This window comes from Mesoplodon densirostris, chromosome 6 (assembly GCF_025265405.1).
Source record: "Mesoplodon densirostris isolate mMesDen1 chromosome 6, mMesDen1 primary haplotype, whole genome shotgun sequence".
In the NCBI taxonomy this organism is placed as follows: Eukaryota; Metazoa; Chordata; class Mammalia; order Artiodactyla; family Ziphiidae; genus Mesoplodon; species Mesoplodon densirostris.
Window position 1 is genome coordinate 34,859,735 of NC_082666.1, and position 4,400 is coordinate 34,864,134.

Genomic DNA, 4,400 nt, shown 5'->3' on the forward strand with positions numbered 1-4,400 from the left:
TCAACTTCCTCCTGACTTACATATTAAGAATCATTCTGTGTAGTTTGGAGCTGAGAGTTTCGAAGAATATCTTTGGGTCTGTGACCCAAACTGTGACCCAAGTTTCTTTATTACCTCTAAATACTTAGAGTATCTACTAAGAGTAGGAAGGCTTCCCCACCCCATGTCCTCATTAGCTTTTCCTTGAACTATTATTATGATTTCTTATCTGGTCACCTTGCCTCCTGACTCCCCCTTATTTTAATCATTCATAATCACTCTCTCCTGACCTCAGGACCAGCCACATAGTTTGAAGGTCCCAGTGCAAGATGAAAAATGCAGGACCCCTTATTCAAAATTACTTAAACTTTCAACACCATGGCAGCAGGACATTACACCAAGCACAGGGCCCTTCTGTGCTCAGGGTCCTCGGTGAAGGCAGAGTCTGCATATTCATGAAGCTGATCCTGCCTGAGTTCAACCCTTTTAAGGCACGGTTTCAGTCATGGTAAGTCCTTTTTCAAAAACGTTCAGAGGCTTCACGTTGTCTAGAGTTGTAATTATAGGGACTTATATCAATTTTGATCCCAACCAACCTTCCCAGCTTTATCTCCTAGAATTCCTCTTTATACACCCTATACTTCTTCCAAATGGAACTACTTAATCTTGCCCAGAAGGTATCCCTTCCTACCTCTGTGCCTTATTTGTACTGCTCCCATTACTTAGAATGACGAGCCTCATTTCCCATCATCACAAATCCTATGTGAAATCTTTCCTGATCCTTTCATTAAAAAAATTTATTTTATTGAAGTATAGTTGATTTGCAATATTGTGTTAAGCTTCAGGTGGGATCCTTTCATTTTTTTTTTTTTTTTTTTCCAGTACGCGGGCCTCTCACTGTTGTGGCCTCACACATTGCGGAGCACAGGCTCTGGACGCGCAGGCTCAGCGGCCATGGCTCACAGGCCCAGCCGCTCCGCAGCATGTGGGATCTTCCCGGACCGGGGCACAAACCCATGTCTCCTGCGTCGGCAGGCGGACTCCCAACCACTGCGCCACCAGGGAAGCCCAGGATCCTTTCATTTTTAAGAACTCTTTTCTCCCCCTGAATTTCTAATACCATTTTAGCAGAGTCCTCTTTTGCTCTTTTACTCTTTAATGAGCTCCAAGACTGTCTCGATGCTGTGGAAGGTACAAAGATGAACGTTATTTATTCTACTGATACTACTGTTAGGCTCTTTTATGCTCTCGAGGATGGGCTTTGCCTAGACTCACCTGTGTCTGGCCTTTCGTAGAGAAGGTGCTCATATACTTGTTGAATAAACCAGTGGTTACGAGTTGACTTTCAAGAAAAGGGCATACGTTCACTTGTCAGGCAAATATTTATTGAGTACCTACTATGTGTTAGACTCTCTTCTAAGAGCAGGTAATACAGGTATGAAAAAGGCAGACTGGTGCCTGCTTGCATGGAGATTATATTTTTATGGGTGGGAGGCAGGGAACAAACAAACAAACCAGAAAAATAATAGCTGTTGCTAAGTGCGTTGGATGTCATTGTGAAAGGGTTGTGACGCATAGCATTTTCATTATCTTTCAGTCCTAAATATTCGCTAACATCCATTAGGGATGATTCTTTGACTCACAGGTAATTTAGAAGTGTGTTTCTAAGCTTCCAGACAGGAAACTTTAACAATTACCTCTTAAGTTTTTTCATTGTTCTGTGGCCAGATCATATACTTTGTATGACACTGACGCTTTGAAACATGACTTGCTTTATGGACTAGGAGATGGCTGGTTTTCACCACTGTTCCATGTGTGCTTGGAGTACATACTGTTTTCAGATACACTGTTGTGTGTGTCCAACAGATCAAGCTTATAAATACTCTCATCCAAACCTTCCATATCCGATTTTGTCTGCTTGGTTTATCAATTCCTGACAGAGATGTTAAAAATCTCCCACTTTGGTTTGTGAATTGATTTCTCCTTGTAGTTGTGTCAGTTTCTGCTAGACAGATTTGAAGCTATGTTCCTGGTGCACGACTGTTCTACCTTCCAGGTGATTTGAACCCCTTTTCATTACGTGGTGATAGTCCTCCTTAGCAGTACCTTTTATCTTAAAGTCGACTTCATCTTATAATACAGCCAACACCAGCTTCCTTTTGGTTACTATCTGTTTCTTAACTGGAGTTTAGTCAAAAGAATTTTATTAACAGTTTTTTGGAAATATAATCCACATACCATAAAATTCATCTGAGTTTTGTCGACGTGCATTCAGTCTGGCTGCCTGTGGCGTTGGACTTAACTCTGCCTCTGTGTATCCTCCATTCACCCGGCTTAGTTTTAGGTTTTACTTTCTCTCCCACCTCCTCCTAGACTGACACTGTCCACCCCACTACATTTTTCTTCCTTCTAGTTTAGTAACACTGTTTCTATCTTCTAGTGGTTATTTTAGGATTTTTAATGTGCATGTTTATCTTAAATGTTAATCTTTATCCATCTTACAAATAAATTTAGAATAATTCAATTCCAGGCAGCCTGAGGATGGCCCCGCCTTCCCCCAGTTACCAAGCCTGTCGATTCCGCCTTCAGCTCTGGCTACGGGAGTTGGTTTTTGTCCTTTCCAAGAGAGTTTGGGGCTGACACAGCAGCCACAGAAGCCATTCCCTTCCTGCTCCTGTGAACTCGGGAGAGGAGGAGGGGGCCAGTGAAGACCCAGGCCCTCCCCATGCCACTCCCTCCTCACCACTCCCTCGTCCCCCACCCCGGAATTCTCAGAGAGCGTTCTGGCCTCACCAGAGGGGGCTGGAGCCCGGATCTGGGTCACCCCTTCCCCGGATCTGAAGGCTCTTCTGCACGTGTGGCCTGGGCCCCGAAAAGTCGGTGAGGGCAGGGGGGCAGCGTCCGATTTCTGCTGGGAGCCTGAGCCTGCCGGGTTCGAGGTTGGGCAGTCGGGCCCTCAGGCCAGGCTAGCCGGCTCCAGGTCCTGGGGCAGGATGCGGCCCCTCTTGCGGGTCTTCTCCAGGCACCGCTCAGTCTCGGCCTCCTTGTTCTCGCGCGAGTTCTGCCGCCACGGGTCCTGAAGTTGTTGCGTCTTCTCCGCCACACGCGCTGTGCGCTTCTCTCACGGGCGCTGGCGCTGCGCCCCGCCTCTTGCGCTTCGGGGCCTCCTGCAGAAGGTGCTCGTCGTCGCGGATATTCACGCCCTCGGCCTTGTCCAGTAGGTTTACCCACTGCATCTTTGCCTCGAGCTCCCGGGCGTGGCCCGCGTCCGCGGCCCGCAGCTCCTCCAGCCGGGCCCGCTGAGCTCGCAGGTGCCTCAGCTGCTGCCTAAGCCCTGCCTGTTAGCGGCGTCAGGTTGCCCTTCCCCTTCTGCCTCTTCTCCTTCCTGCGCTGCGCCTTGCGGGACGGCTTCTCTTCGGTCACCTCCACCTTGTTGAAGAGCAGCCCCGGCCGGCCTTGCGCCTCCTCGTGGGGCGCCTCAGGGGCCGCTCAGCGTCTTCCGCGTCCTCAGGGGCTTCGGGCGCCTTCCGCTTTGCCCTCAGCGCCCTCGCTGCTGCTTCTTCCGGTCGCGCTCCTGCTTCCTCCACTTCCTCCGACGTCTTTTCTCCAAAACGGCGGGAGACAGCTCCTTGGCGCTGCCCTGGCCCCGCGCCTCCGGTATCTCTTCAGGCAGGCGCTGCCGCAGAACGTCCAAGGCGAGTAAAGAGGCTCTTTGTCCAGGCCAGCCGCAGGGGCCCCAGTGGAGCTGGAGGCCTACTCCTCCTCCTCCTCCTCCTCCTCCTCGGCTGCCACCCGCTTCCTGACCTGAGACTCTCCGCAGGAGCCCGGGCCTTGGCTTCGGCAGCCTTCTCCTCCCGTTCCTGGGATTTCTTCAGTGCTTTCTTCCTCTCCTTTTTTAGAAGCCCAGCAGCTTCTAAGACTCGAGTTTTGCCAGCCGACTTGCGCTTCTGCGGCTCGGGCCTGGGCTGGGAGTAGATCTTCTTGGCCAGGCTCTGCAGGTAAGCATACTTCGCGAGCAGAGAAGCCATGGCTGGAGGCTCAGGGGTCGGGCGGGGCTCGCTTGGGGTCCTACTCAGGGGAGGAGGGCCGGGGTTCAGCATCCCGGCGGCACCCGGCAGTCCCCGGTAGCCCGCGCTACCCTCACCTACCCGTCTGCGCTCACCAGAAACACTCCATGGATTAGGGTGGTAGTGGCTTGATCCCCTGGGCGGTTGTTGGTGCCATTCTTGAGGATGGAAGAGATTAGGGGAGGTGTAAGTTCAGATTGCTGTTGCAGGGAAATTCTGCCAAGTGGAACGGGAAAGTCTGCATAGGCTTTGGTATGGTATGCAGTAAAGGATTAACCTTTCCCCCAGAGAGGCCTGGCCTTTGCCCTTGGCTTCTGGGAGGTAACCTCTAAGACCTTGGAATGTCCTGCCTGA

General features: G+C 50.9%; 1 pseudogene; it reads right to left on the bottom strand.

The window, feature by feature from the left end:
* Positions 1-2,935: 2,935 nt before the first annotated feature.
* LOC132492659 (surfeit locus protein 6-like) lies at positions 2,936-4,007 on the bottom strand (annotated as a pseudogene).
* Between the last annotated feature and the right edge of the window lie 393 nt (positions 4,008-4,400).